At 47.3% G+C, this 15,729-nt stretch overlaps 1 protein-coding gene across 3 annotated transcripts in view; it reads right to left on the bottom strand.

The window, feature by feature from the left end:
* Nucleotides 1–15,380, bottom strand: part of BBS9 (Bardet-Biedl syndrome 9) — a 372,846-nt gene extending 357,466 nt beyond the window's left edge. Inside the window, exon 1 of one of the 3 annotated variants that reach the window (XM_078152100.1) lies at nt 15,048–15,380. The gene's annotated coding sequence lies outside the window, so the exon portion shown is untranslated. The remainder of the gene's footprint in view (nt 1–15,047) is intronic. The other 2 variants (XM_078152102.1, XM_020969068.2) reach the window with 2 other exon arrangements.
* Nucleotides 15,381–15,729: the final 349 nt, after the last annotated feature.

Raw genomic sequence — 15,729 nt, 5'->3', positions numbered from 1 at the left:
GCCAAGCACCTATTACCTATAAGACGCTTTCCATTCTAGTAGAGGGACAGGGAATAAAACATGTTCACAGGTTAACAAAGACAAATCTATTCCAAACTTACGCCAATACAAAGTCACTTGAGAAGGGAGGGGCAGGGAAAGATCGATGGAGGAGGAGGCATTAGGCAAAGCAGAGTTTATGGAGCAGCAGTGAGAAGAGAGTTGGTTCCAGACATGGGGAACCAGCCAGAGAGGCAGCAGAGATACTGGGAGGAAGAGCAATCAGGCTGGCAAGGTTGGAGTGAGACTGAGGAGAGCCTACAATGATGGACTGAGAGGTCCGCAGGCATTGTTCTCAAGTCAATAGAGATCGACTGAAGATTCTGAGCAAGGGAACGATGCTCAGATCTGGGTTTAAGTAACATTAATTTGGTGGTTGTGTGAAGGACACAAGAGGCAGGAAGGCTGATTAGGAGGCTGACCAGGCAAGAAGTGATAAAGATCTGAATGAAGGCAGCACCTGTGTGCCTGAAGGGAAGATGTGAAAGTTAAACAAACAAAGACTGACTCCTGATTGGATGGAGGGAATGAGGAAAAGAGAAGAAGGAAAGATGGCTCCCAGGCTGCAGAACTCGGGACTAGAGGATGCTGGTGAGAGCAACAAGAAAGAGGAAAATCTGAGAGAGAGGTTTGGGAGGAAACAGAAATTCCCTCTTGGACACAGTGAGTTTAAGATGCATGTGGGACATTCAGGTGGCAATAATTACCAGGTAGTTAATAATCGAAGAATGGAGGTAAAAAGAGATATTAGGTCTGGAATCATAGATCTGGGAGTCATCTGCTTAGAGAAGATAACTAAACCCATGAGATCACCAAAGGAGGGAGAATTGAGAGAGATAAGAGAAGAGGGTCCAGGACAGGGGAGAGGGGACACCCACATATCATGGGCATGATCCGGCAAAGAAAACTGAGTAATGATGAGGCAGGGGGAGAACTGAGAAATCCCTGGGACAGAAGCCACGGGAAGTGGGGGAAGCAGGCAGCATCCCACTGCAGAGAAGCCAAGGAGGTGGAGGGCTGCCTGATCAGGCAGCGGGTCAGCTCCTGCAAAAACCTAAAACTCACATCACAAATCACTAGGTCAGGAAAACCAACATGAAACGAAAGCACCTGATTTCCTAGCCCCAAACTGTGCAAATGCCAAGGCAAGAAACCCTCGGAAAAAGGTGGATGGGGCCACCATCCAAGCCAGCACCAGAAACATGGAGTCTGCAAGGTTCTCCACCTAGAGACAGCAAGCACGGGGGGATTCCTGAAAAAGGGAAAGCAGGCTGGCCAGAAACCCAAAGTAGGGATTTCGGAAGCCACTGGGAGGAGCAGGAACCAGTGAGGACAGAGCATTACTCAGCACAGGGAATCCCCGGGCTCTAAGGTGCCTAACATTCGGTCCTGAAATGACACAGAGAGCCCTCAAGATCCACGGCTCCTCAGCTCCTGAACCTCAAAGACCCAAGAGGCAGAAGTCAGTGTAAGAACCCACGGTGCCCAAAGCAAGACCTAGCAGGGGCTGGCCCTGGCTTAAGCCCCAATTCAAGAATGAAAGCTAGGGAGAATAATAAACTAAAGAAAATAATAATGATAATAACTCATTAGAGATCCAGAGATGACCCAAAATCCAACCTACAAGGAAAGAATAACACCAAAACAGAGGCTCCAAGGACAAACAGATTTTTCACAAGGATTACACAAATGCCCAGAAGAAATAAAGCAAGAGATAAGATGAAATAAAAGCTCAGGAGGAAAGAATTGGAAAGAAATTGAGTCACCTCAAACTAAAGTGATCAGACTTACCCAAGAATAGGAATCTTTGGTCTATGAGAACAGACAAAACAGAAAAAGTTGACTCCATGAGACAGTGAGAAGTAACACAGAACAAAATCAAAAGATTGACAAAAAAATTTGCAGAAACTGTAAGTCATTTAGCTTAGAAGCTAAATGTAACAGACGTACAAACATTTCTTCCCAGCCTTCTTTGGAATTTTTCCTTTTAGGGTTTCTTTCAAGAGGCGATCAGTGGATTTTTTTGTCCTCTGGTTTTGACTGAGCTGGGTTATTTTCATTTATGATTTCCTGAAACATCGTGTCTGTACTTTGTCTTTCTTATCATGGTTTTCAGGGAGGCCAGGGATTGGTCTTAAATTATTTTTCCCTGACTCGTCATTAGTAGTTTTTGAAATCAAATGTCAAATCCCGACTCCTGCACAATCCTGAGGTCCAGGAGCGCCAGCTCAGCACCGAGGCCTCCAGGAACGGGAAGCGACTTTCAGGATCCAGCAGAGCAGCAGCTGAGATGAAGTCTTACCTTGCCACGCCCATCCAGACATGAACGTGATAGAACCAATCCATACACAAATTTGCATGAATTCTGAGCCCACCTTCTCAGGAGACCAAAGAGGTATAAAAGTGTGCACTTTTAGGGTGCTGGGGAGAAAGGTTTGTACATCAGTTTGCGAGAGGTAACAGATGTTAATGTGTTCAATGGAATGGGGGCACTAGTCACCGGTGGTCAGAGTAGGAGAACACACCAGAACTGGGGCTAGAGCTGATAGCACTGGACAAAGGCATCCAGAGATATCCCGAGAACTCTAGAGGGAAAATGTAGCCAATCTCACCTGGACAGCGAGGCCAGAGAGTACTCACTACCCTTGTTTGTTGAAAAGATTTTCTTTTTCTTTTTTTTTTTTTTTTACCAACGGATGGAGTCGAGGTAAGGGGTAAGGCAGGAAGAAAATAAATGTTTTGTTACCTGAAAAATATTAATTAAATCTCTTTAAAAGAGTAACTTACCTGGCAAAGTTGAGCACAATCCTACGAGGGAGGGAGGAGGATGGACCCTCAATGGACAAGAGAACTTTTGAGCACTGCTGACAAAATATCAGAGCTAGGCAGGTTCTCTGCAATGTAAACACAAGAGCCTAGAGAAACCTGGAAAGGTCAATTTACCTGAACAACTGAAAGGAGTCACAGAACTGTATAATGGCAGCGTTGTAATAGAGGGAGAAGAAACAAGTCTTCCTTCATAACCTCAATGTCTTTGAAGGGGATCAACAGTTAAATAAGAAAAACAGACGTGGGCGTGGAGGAGGGGTTTCCATTCTGAAGATGTGAAGAAGAGGAAAGAGGATAAAGAAAGAAGCAAGAACACTGAGAGGAAGAGGTGACAGGCTGGGTACCAGAGGATCTTCATTCTTACCTGAACCAGACAATGGAAGGCTGAACACACACACACACACACACACACACACACACACACACACACACACACAACACTACACAGAGTTTGGTGCAGAAATACATCAAACCCAACAGGGAAATGGGGGGGGGGGCGGGCAGGCAGGGGACAGTTGAAGAGGTTGGATAACACCAAGGAGGGAACAGTCACAAGAAGAACAAGCTGGGAGAAGGAGAGGACAAGAGAAAGGAGCCAGGAGGAAAGGGGAGGAGGAGAGAGGGGACTGGAAAAACCACCCAGAGACAATTTCAGAAAACCCTAGAAAGTAGAAACTGATGCAGAATGAAATGAGAACCCAAGAATACAACAATATTGTGAAGAGAAACAATTCTGAAAGGCTTAAAAAACTCTGCTCGATGCTATGACCAACAAGAGGACTGAGGGGAGACCGGCATTTCTGGCCTCTGCCAGTGAGGAATTTGTTTTGTTTTAAGTAGGCAAACTTGTTCCAAGGATTTTGTTGGGGATTTTTTTGGGTTTCCCCCCCCCCCCAATTAGGGGGAGGTGGGAGGAAGAAAAAAATGAAAACCTGTTAATACATCCTGGGCAAGTCACTTAACCCCAATTGCCTTTAAAAAAAAAAAGAAATAAAAGTTAAAAAAAGAAATGAAAAATAAAAATAAATTAAAAGCAAGCAATACGAAATGAAGACTGATGGTTTCATATACAATCCCCTTTTTGTGTCCTCCTGTGTATAAGGAAACACTCCTTTTTAACTGTGTTCACATTCAGATTTTTTTTTTTAAAGGCCTGGCCTTCCAACCAGAGGACTTGGGTCCAAATCCTGCCTTCATCCCTACTGCCTGTGGGCCGTGGCTGAAGCCCACCACCTCTTGGTTCTCAAATGAGAGGTGTGGCCCAGAGGGCCTTCCCTGATCTAAATCCAGGCTCCTATGAGGAGAAGGAGGGGCGAGGTAGACAGTGAGGAGAGGAAGGGGAAGAGGAGGAAGAGAACTTTGCCTCAGCTTTTTGCCTGACTCTGGAACATGGGGATAAGGTGAGTAGGAGCTGAGAATTCTCCTCCAAAGCCCTGCCCCCCCACCATGGTGAATGGCCAGGTGACAGGGACACTGTGACATCTAACTGAAAGCAGAATGAAGGAACCCTCACTGCGCTAAGTCACCAAGACCTCTCAGAGTGCCGAGTGTCCAGAGCCAGGAGAGTATCAAGGTCCTGGGGTGGGGCTGAACTCATCCCATAGGATTGTTCCAGGGCTTCAAGCCAAGACCACACCCAGGAGACAGCCCACATGTGGCCCACACAGCCTGCTCCCATCCCCAGCTCCCCAATGGCAAAGGGCTTTGGACCTTAGGAGTGTTGAAGATAAGATGGGAAATGGGCCCATACACTCCTAGGAGCTAGGGTAAGGCCAGACATGGCTTAAATGCTGCCCCGTATGGCTCAAGGCTGAAGCCTAGGCTGGCTTGGGAGGAAGGAGAAAGTGAGGAAGGGAATAAGCATTGATGAAGCCCCTACTATGTGCCAGGTACTGTGCTAAGCACTTTACAATAATCTCCTTTGATCTTCACACTCAGCCTGGGAAAGAGGTGCTGTTATTATCCCCATTTTCCGTTAAGGAAACTGAAGCAAGCAGTCTTAGAAGAGTCCTCCTAACTCCAGGACCAAGCTGCCCCTCCAAGGGAGTGAATACAGTAGGCCAACTATGTCAAAGTTGAAAAGAAAGCCATCCCTACAGCTGCATATTGTCATAGAAAACCACAAATTAACATTATCTATGTTGTGTCTACTATGGACGTGTTTTGCATAACTGCACATGTACGACTTATATTGAGTTGCTTGCCTTTTCAATGAGAGTGGGTGGGGAGGGAGGAAGAGAGAAAATTTAAAACCTAAAGTTTTAAAAACATATGTTAAAAAAAAATGTTTTCACATGCTACTGGGAAATAAATATAGGAAATGGGGTACAGAAGTCTATCCTGCCCTACAGGAAAATAGAAGGGGAAGGGGATAAGAGAAGGGGAGAGAGACAGAAGAGAGGACAGAGTAGGGGAAGGGATATTCAGAATGCATGACATCTTGGGATGGGGGAGGGGGGAGATGGGGTGAAAATCTGGAACTCAAAAACTTGTGGAAGGGAATGTTGAAAACTAAAAAGAAATAAATTTATATTTAAATTTTTTTTAAAAATGATACAAATACAAGCCAAAAGAAAGAGCTTACATTCTGATTGGAAAGACAACACATAAAAGGAGCTGAAAAAAGGGAGGAAAAGGAGAGAAGGTGCCCACATAGGTGGATGGTGGTAAACTTCAGAGAGTCAGAAGCACGTCCAAGAGGAGAATAAAGCATCCAGCTTGGGCCGCTTCTTTAAAATAGAGGCCCTGGAAAGAGCCCACCAATGGGAGATGGGGGCTGGCATGGCAGAATGTTCCAGGGTGAGAAGGTCACGACCCTGAGGGAAGATCCAGGATGAGAAGGCAGCTGAGTCATGATGGCAATACCCGGAGCTTACATTCTGCTGGGATTTGGGTTCAGGTATTACATTGGATTAGATGGTGCTTGCATTCCCTTTGGACTCTGAATAGAGAGATGTGGACTAGAGGGCAGTTAAATGGATTTGGAACCCAGCTGAAAGAGCTAAACTCCAAGTGAAGTTGTTAACGGCTTAATGTCAACGTGGTAGGAAATCTCTAGTGGAGTACCCCAGAGAAAAGCTGAGCTCTGACTTGCTTTTCAAAGACTTTCATAAAGGTACGGATGGTCAGATCATCAAATCTGCAGGGAAGGATAGCTAAGACACTGGATGATAGAGTCAGGATCCACAAAGTTCTTGAAAAAGGCATCATTTCTAAAAAAAAAAATATAGGGAATAGAGTCAAATTGATAAGAATAAGAGCTATTCCCCAAATAAATGGTCAAAGGATATGAAGACGGAATTGTCAGAGGAAGAAATCCAAGCTATCAATAGCCATACAAACAATGCTTTAAATAATTAATAATTACAGAAATGCAAATTAAAACAACTCTGAGTTACTACCGCATACCCATTGGATTGGCTAAAATGACAAAAACAGAAAATGATGAATGTTAGAGGAGATGTGGGAAAATAGGTACATTAATGCATTGTTGGTGGAGCTGTAAACCATTCTGGAAAGCTATTTGGAACTATGCCCCCAAAAGCTACTAAACTGTGCATACATACCTTTGACTGAGCAACACTACTACTAGGTCTATCGCCTAAGGAGATCAAAGAAAGGGGAGAAGGACCCATATGTACAAAAAATTTTCATAGCAGCTCTTTTTGTGGAGACAAAGAATTGGAAACTGAAGGAATGTCCATAAACTGGGGAAGAGTTGAACAAGGTATGGCATTGAATATGATGAAATACTATTGTGTTTTAAGAATGATGAAGGAGATCGTTTCAGAAAAACCTAGGAAGCCTTGTATGAAATGATACAAAATGAAGTGAACAGAACCAGGAGAATAATTTATACAAGAACAGCAATTTTGTAAAGGTAATTTTGAAAGACTTAGCAACTCTGATCAACAAAATGACCCCCTTCCCATAATTCCAAATGACTAATGATAAACATGCTATCACCTCCAGATAAAGAACTGATGACTCAGAGTATATATTAAAGCATATATTTTCTCTTTTTTCCTTTCCTTTTTTTTGGCAGGGGGAGGGTGAGACCTGGTTAATGTAGAAATTTGTTTGGCATGACTATACATATTTATAGTGGGTTTTGTATTTCTTGTCTTCTCAGTGACTGGGACAAGGATGGAGGGAGGGAGAGAATCCAAAACTGAAAAAAAAGAAAATTGAATTAAAAAAAAAAAAGATCTTGACAGGCTATAGCATTGGGCTTCTAAGATGATCTCTTAGAAGTGAAGCCTTCTCAAAGGGTCAGTAGTTCTTGTTAATAGTTCTTGTACTGTTTTCAAAACCCTTCCCCACTCAGACCCTGTTTTTAAGCATGTAGCAGGAAGAATAGCCCTATCCTCAAGCTGAACTACTTGCCCTTGCAAAACTTCCTGCCTTTTCTTGTCCCAGGGCAAACTTGTGTAAAAAGCCCAGTCAATGGAATAAGGGGAAGGGAATTAGGGAGGAGGAGCTCACATTAGGGTATAAATAAGGCTTCCTTTCTGTAACCAACTCATACTCTCCTGGCCAGCAATGGGGACTAGGAAAGGTACCCTTTTTCATGAGAAAGCAATAAACTCCTTTCTGCTTTCAAGGTAAAAAAAAAACAAAACATTATCTATGTTGTACTACTAGGGAGGGCAGCTCAGTGAATAGATTCAGGAAGCCATGCATTCAAATCTAGTCTCAGATACCTCCTAGCTGGGTGACCCTGAACAAGTCACTTAACCTCTATTTGCCATAATCTACTGAAGAAGGAAATGGCAAACCACTCCATTATCTTTGCCAAGAAAATCTCATAGACAGTATTGGTGGTAGACGTCCATGGGGTCACAAAGAGTTAGACACAATTAAACAAGTTGTATTTTAATTGCTTTTGTTAAACATTTCCCAATTATATTTTCACCTGATCCAGCAATGAGTTTGACATCTCTGCACCAGACTATCTCAATATGTACAGAAAACCAAGAGAAGTCTGCTTCTAGTCCAATGAGTATCCCCTATTAGAAATTCTGATGTTCTCCTAAATTTTCCTAAAGCAGACCGTGACTGCATTTCAAGCTGACCGAAGAAGGCGTCTCCTAGGATATTTGAGACCAGAGTCTATAGAAACAATATTTAGACTTTAAGGGAAATCCTAGCTAATCTTCCTAGTCCAGGTTTAACCTTGAGACCTGAGGGCAAGCAGGGTTACTAAGCATTTCTCTGCCTATCTCCCTTGCCCGCCCCCACAGAAAGTGTAGGGTCACTCAAGGCTGCTCAGGGGCCTCCTCTGGCCTGATGATGTCAAGGCTCTCTGAGGAAAGGTGAGGAAGGCAGAGGGCCCCAGTATTATCGCTGTCCCCTGAAAATGAAGCCACAGTGACCTGGACCCAATTTTGTTATTCAATCTCATCTTGGGACCAACATTCTACATTGTCAGCATCTTTCTGGACCCTGAACGCATTCTGTTAGCTATTCCCCCCACCCTAGCTTTACGTAAGCTGAAAATTTAGTAAGCACATGATCTTTTTCTTTATTCAATGTACTGATAACCAATATAAACTAGAGACTGCAAGGCCTAGTGGGGGTCAGCAAATTCCAGAGTTCTAGATCTGCCTGGCTGAGCACACTGATGGTCTAGGGCAGAAGCTGGCTCTCCACTTGTAATATACCCCTCAAGCGAAGAATAATTTTTACACTTTTAGTGCCCCCCAAAAAACCCCCTTTATTTTAAAATGTTAAAACCATTCTTGTCTCACCCCTCCAGGGGTTTGATTTAACCACCCCTGATCCAGGGGGCAATTGTGGTTCAAAACAAAAAGTCACTTCCCTCATGGCTCTTAAGGGAGGAGGGTCACCCCAAATTTGTACCCACAGTTTTAACTCTTTCTCACCAAATGCTAGGTAAGCAAAAGGCCACAACAAATAGTGATAAGCAAGTAAACCCACTTATCCAAGCAAAGAGAGAGCAGAAATTGGAGAAATTAGAGAGACTCGGATACGCAGAGACGTGAGACCTCAAACCAACCGAGAGAGCCCTCTGTTGCCCAGGGGGGGTGAGCTGGAGGTCAAGGCCTCTTCCTTCCACAGGCAGCCACCACTGAGGAGAATCTCACACAAATGACTGGAGTCACCTGGCAGAAAACGAGTGCAAACATAGATACAGCTCAGTGAAAGCCAGCGCCATTTTGGATGGAGGTCACTGGTACCTGGGAGGGCAGGCCAAGCTTCAAATCACAGGTGGAGGTGAAGCCGGGATTTGAAGGGGAAAAGGCTAGTCACATGTGAGGCAGAGGTAAGAAGACAGTGCTTCCCATTCACGGGGGCAACCTAATAATAATAATAGCTAATATTTAGATGGCACCTACTACGTGCCAGGCACTGTGCTAAGCACTTCACAAATATTATCTCATTTGGTCTTTACAACAACCCTGGCAGGGAGGTCCTGTTATTATCCCCATTTCACAGATGAGGAAACCGAGGCAAGCAGAGCTGAAGTGTTTGCCCAGGATCACCGAGCTAGTACGTGTCTGAGGCCATATTTGAACCCAGGTCTTCCTGCCTCCAGGCCACGCTCTGCTGCAGGGCCCCCTCACCTGCTAACAGCAATGAAATCACGCTTACAATGCCTGTCTCTCTTCCTAACTTGCGCCCAGAATTTCAGTCCATGGGTCCTCCCTGTCATTTCCCTGATCCTTCCAAGGCCCAGCTACACGTCAGGTCACGTGCAGCCTTCTTCTCCTTCTTGAGCACGAGCCCTAGGGTTGAATGACAGTTTTCCCCACTAGGTTCCATCATTTATACCCAGTGACTGATCCTTCTGTTTTGGCCAAAATCAACTGCAGAGCTGTGCTCCCCTGCACGGGGTGCCCCTTTTTGTGTATACTGAACTTCTCATCGAGGCAGGGGAAGACAGCACGAACTGCTCTGCTTCTGCAGGGAAGCGGGGCATCTGAGTAGACAGAGACCCCACCCCAAACCAGCAGCCTCTGCACCAGGCTTCAGAACCATCCCCAAAACTCCTCCACCCCATCCGCCTCCCCTTTGTGTGGTCTGGGCCGTGCTCTCCAACGCACCCTCATCACAGCCCATGGATTCACTGGCCACCCCCATGCCCACAATTCTCAGATCGACTTCTGCCGCCCCACCCTCTCTGCTGACCTCTAACCTCACAGCTCCAAGTGGACGTCCCGTAAACATGTTACACTTGGCCAACATGCCCAAAATAGAACTCATATCTTCCTCCTGTGTCCTCCCTCCTCTTCCCCTCCCTCACGCTGTAAAGGGCATCCCCACCCTCCCAGGCCCTCAGGCTCAGACCCCTCACCCCGGGATCCAGTCTGTTGCCTAGACCTGTGATTTCACCTTGGCACTGTCTCTCCAATGCACCCCCTCCTCTCCCCTGTTACTGCCCCCACCCTGGGGCAGGCCTTCATCACATTCTGCCTGGACTACTGCTTAGTGCAGGGGTGGGGGGGTCTGCCTGCCTCCAGTCCATCCTCCATCAAGGGGCATTTCCTAAAGAGCAGGTGACTCGAGTATTAAACTCCAGTAGCTCCCTATTACCTCCAGCATGCAATAGAAAACCCTCTATTTGGCATTCAAGGCTTTTCCTCATCTGTTCCCCCCTCAATCTCTCTCACCTTCTCCCCTACCCACATACTCAATCCCGTGCCTGGCGTCCTGACTGGTCCTCCATCCCCCAAACTGGGGCCCATCCCCTAGCTGTCCCCTATGCCTGGGAGCTGTCCCTCCTCCCCGCTGCCTCCTGGCTTCCTTCGAGTCCCAGCCATCACCCTGCCTTCTACGGGAAGCCCTTCCTTACTCCCCTGAATTCCGGTGCCCTCCCTCTGTTGGCCAGTTCGTGCTTATCCCAGCTAAAGCTGGGCTGCACACAGTCGTTTGAATTCTGTCTTCCACATTGGACTGTAAGCGCCTTGCAAGCAGGGACTTATCCCTGTCTTTGTGTCCCTAAAGCTCAGCACAGTTCCTGGCACATCGGCCTCTACTGGCCATCTCCCTGCAGCCTCCTGGGTTTCCTGACTTGAGCGTATCTACACTAGCACTCCGCCAACCCCTCAGCCCTTTCTTGTCTCTTTGGAGTCAGCCAATTGATTAATAAGCATTCATTATGGGCTGACCAAATGGCAGAAATGGTCCCCTGCACCGGAAATATCAACAAAGGCCAAAAGCAAGCCCAGGCCCGGCCCATCATCTTTCCCAGCCGCAGTCCATCCTACCTAGTTTCGAGGAAGGTCCAACATAGGGCCTCCTCGCATGGCTCGCCTTCCCTGTACTCACATCGTAGGTATCTGTGCAGAGACATCTCCAACCAGGGGCTTCTTGCTGGCTACTCGCCTGATTTTTGTCCACTGGGAATTTCTAGGTGTCTCGACTGCTGTCTCCTTCAGATACTGTGTCTCCCTAACAGGTCCCGGATGGACACGTACCACTCCTCCCTGCCTTGAAGCACCTCTTGCTAGATAAGCTCCATCCCTGCTCAGCAGCAGCCCCCTGAGAGCACGGCGCCTGGCACGTTGGGATGCTTAGTAATAATAAAGGCCTGGTGGCTGTACGACACACTATCTGAGCTCTTGAAGGCAAGACTTCATCATATTTCGCAGCGTCCTCTGGCTCCCTCCCAGCACCAACATGGATGGGGGTTGTGGGAATCACCACCAGTGCACACATCCTACAAGGTTCTTCTACCTGTCACGGAAGGAGGCTGACCAGAGGCTGCCTCAGTAGCCCTCAGCAGAGGCACCAACCAGCCATAACCTGCCCCTTCTTGCTCAGAGGCTGGCTATGTGATGTCTCACCTCCCAGGAGCCCCTTGTCCTTCCTCCTCAGAGGGCCCAACCCCCTCCTCCTAGACAGGAGACACATCTCTGTTCCTTAGCCTCAAGGGTCAGGGGCGCCTTCTTTTGCCTCCAGTCTCTGACTCAAGTCACCTCGGCCTTTTCAGCTCCTTTTTCTTCTCTACTTTTACATTCAAGCCCTTCTCCTGTTTTTTAAAGGAATACTTCATCGTCCCTGATAACCAGGAGCATGGAGAGGTATCCCCCAAGTCCCTCTGCCTTCCCTTTTTGGAGGTATCACTCTGAACAAGTCACAGCTGGAAGACAGCCATTACACACTGCATATAACCCCGCTGTACTCCCCAAACTTTCTGGAAAGAAAGCCCTTAAGACTTTGTTGCTCTAGCCTGTAGTTCTTACAGCCAATTCATCTTGAGAAGTGCTATGATGGCCGCCCAGGGCGGGGGAGCTTTGAATCCCCTAGCTGGCATTTTCCCCTTCAAATCTTGCATCTCTTCAGAGGCACACTCAGCTTCCTTCTCTTGGTCTCACCCATTTTCCTTTTGTAACAAATCCCGCCCCCCAACTTCAACCTCTGTCATCCTGGACAGCTCCAAAACCCTCTCCTCCTCCTCTTCTACTGGTGAAACTGTAGGACAGTCACAAGAATAAGAGAAAAGTTTGGGGTTTTATCTAATGTGGTAGTGATATCACCGACTGCTGGGAAATCCTGCCAGCCGAGTTTCTGAAATCAAATAGAATACATTCAAGAATTAATGAGTTAGTCTACTTGTGGCAAAGAAAAGAGATTTTTTTCAGCCCAGGGCAGGTGGTGTGTTTACAAAAGAACAAATAAAAGCCCCAAATGTTAGTAATTATGAGAACCAACCTCAGCCCCACAGAAGAGATCTTTATAAATCCTCTGTTCTTTGCAGAGGTGGTAGACTATGGGAACAGAATAGTACATACTCCATCAGACTCCACTGATGTATTGATTAGTTTTGTATCTCAGGTATAGTGGCCAGTGATGAACATAGATTCACATCCCTGCTCACTCACCAGCTGGGTGACCAAGGACAAGTCATTTCACCTTCTGTTCCTCATCTCAGAAATAAGGGGGTGGGTCATGATGGTCTCTAAGCTCTGAACTATTTTTTCCCTCTCTCCTTTTTTATTCTTTTAAAAGAGATGGCTCTCTGGCACAGAAAGAGAGAGGATTCTATTTGGAAATGACAGTGATGTAAAAACAAAAAGCATACATTTTAGATTGTTTGTAAAAATAAGTAAATGGTCTTTAAGGGGAAAAAAACACCCAGGTCCTAAGCAGACCCCTGTAATGCTTTTGTATTTTCTGAGGCCTCACAAGAAAGGAAGAGCCTATCACTGTACACACAGGCTGGCCCAGGCATCCCTCCCAGTCAACATCTGGGGGATATGATGGCCAGGAGACTAACTGAGGCTCAGGCCCACCAGTAGCCACCCCTCAAGTCTGACACATGGTCAACTGCAGAATCACAGCAAAGCTGTTTGGCGCCCAACACACCATCTGTTTCCTAAGTACCTGGGGATGTGGAAGAGGGGCTTCTAGGCTGGTCGGGGCCACTCCAGAGGACCATTGAGGCCCTTCCAGCTCACAGCGTGTGCCTTTCCTTCTTCTTCGGCTCATATCTTTCTCCTCCCTGATGCACTCAGACACACCCCAACTCTATCCATTTTTGCATCCAAATTCAGTAAAGCTATTACATATGCACATGTACATTAACATATGTATGTATATATATGTGTGTGTGTGTATATATATATATATATATATATATATATATACACACACACACACATGCATACATCAATGCAGTTAATGATCTATCTTTAGGGAAATTATTAGAAAAGGCATCGATGTTCTCCAATGAATAAAGTCGTCAAAGGATCTGAATAAGCAATTTTCTTTTTCTGTTTGGTATGGGTTTTTGGAGGCAATGGGGTTAACTGACTTGCCTGTAGTCACATAACTAGTAAGTGTCTGAAGCCAGATTCGAACTCAGTTCCTCCTGATTCCAGGGCCAGCGCTCTATCCACTGCTCAACCTAGATGCCCTTTGAACAAGCAATTTTCTAAGGAAGAAATCCAAGCTATCAAAAGGCACGTGAAAAAAGGTTCCAAATTACTCAACAATTACAAAAATGCAAATTAAAGGATCTTTAAAGTTCCACCTCATATCTATCAGATTAGCAAAGTGGTCAAAAAGGAAAGTGACAAATGCTGGAGAGGACAGTGAAAAACAGGCACACTGGTGCATTGTTGGTAGAGCTGTGAATGTCCAGGTGCTCTGTAAAACAATTTGGTACTATGCCCTAAAAGTCACTATACCGCGCGTACCTCTGGACCAGTGATACCATTACTAAACCTATCCCCCAAAGAGTCCAAAAAAAGACGCCCCACAAGAAGTTTGATATTTCAGGTGTAGTGGCCAGTGATGGACACAGACTCACATCCCTGCTCACTAACCAGCTGGGTGACCAAGGACAAGTCATTGCACCCTCTGCCCCTCATCTCAGAAACAAGGGGGTTGGTCACGATGGTCTCTAAGCTCTACATCTATGATCCTATGAGGTCACCATGTTGTTTTCAAAATTTAAAGTTTTCCTCCTTCATTCTCTAAGTGTCTTATTTCCAATCCTTTGGTGCTGCACACATTTTAAACAAGGGATAATCTCATCAGCTTAATCAAAGGAGATTTGTTTAAAGAAGAATTGTCCGGTCGCTCTGCCAACAGACTTCCTGAACATCATTTTTACAGTTATCATCCTCTTATAAGAACACCTTCTAACGTTAGATCCGTACATTTGGGAGGGAAAGAGGAATTTCCTCTAAGAAGCGGACCCTCCCTCTCTACTTGTAAAAGTCTTCCTTTTCGGGACGCCTGCAAACTTTAGCTCTGAGCCATCATCGCTGCCCAGAACCTCCAGATACACGTTTGCAAATTTAAAAAAAAAAAAAGGCGGGGGAGGTGGCCGAGTCCTGCGGGAAATAACCCCCTTTAGGGGACGCTTTCCAGGTGTCCGTCGCAGGCCTCAGCACGTGCGCACAGAAAGAAGCTCTGAGAGTCCACCTAGCCTGCAAAGTAGGGAGGAAGCAAAACAATGACGCTCTTGCCTTTCTTTAAAGTCAGCCTGGCTTTTAAAAGTTGTGTGTCAATTTCCCTGGCCGAGTTCAAAGCCTGGGTGATCTCTGGAGGCTCAGGCAACAGGTGACGTTAGGGTACCAGGTGCACCGAGAGTGGGCGCGCACGCGCACTCGCGCCTGGGGAAGCTCACCTGCGGCCCCCACTCCCCTCTCGAGGACCCCCCGCCCGACACACGTGCGTGCCCGAGGGCGGGCCCCCGTACTCACCGGGCGGAGAGCACCGGGCTACAGCAGCCACAGGCGGCGGCGCCGCACAGAGGAGCGGAAAGGCAACGGGCAGGGGCCCGGGGAGCAGCGGGGGCCGGCTCACAGAGCGGAGGTGGGCCGGCTCACGGGGCCCAGGGGGCGCCGACGGCGGGGCGCCAGCGGAATTCCTTCTCCGGGACCCACTGCCATCTCCGCCCCGGTTGTCATAGCACTTCACAACGAACCCGGCGGCTCCGGATGAGAGGCCGCGGTGGCGCGGGGGTTTGTGGGAGTCGTAGTCCCGCGAGGGGAGGGCGGGACAGAGGAAAAGGACGTTTCGATTGGTCCGTGGGAGAGCACGGAGCTGTCATTCTCAAAGGGAACGTAGGATGTTCTGGACTATACCATTTCGCCAAGGAGAGGGGGGTGTCCGGCAGTGTCGAGGAGGCAGAGGAAAGCGACGCCGTTCTCTGATCCCCCCTCTAGCGTCCCGTCTCAGTGGCTCAGGCCGCGCACACGTGTTGCCCAACAGCGCCGCGCGCTCTCCTCGTACTCTCAGACGGGCCAGGGGAGGAGGAGGACCTTGGGCTGTGGGAGGCGGGGCCCGGACCCTGGGAGGTGGACCTCGGCTGTAGGAAGCGGGGCCTAGGCTGCAGGGGGCGTGGCCTGCGCCGTAGGAGGCGGGGCCTGGGGCTGGAGGAAA

The sequence above is a fragment of the Phascolarctos cinereus genome, unplaced genomic scaffold (assembly GCF_003287225.1).
Source record: "Phascolarctos cinereus isolate Bilbo 61053 unplaced genomic scaffold, phaCin_HiC Scaffold_4;HRSCAF=312, whole genome shotgun sequence".
Taxonomy (NCBI): domain Eukaryota; kingdom Metazoa; phylum Chordata; class Mammalia; order Diprotodontia; family Phascolarctidae; genus Phascolarctos; species Phascolarctos cinereus.
Note: the sequence above shows the minus strand (reverse complement) of the source record. Positions and strands in the feature narration are given on the sequence as shown.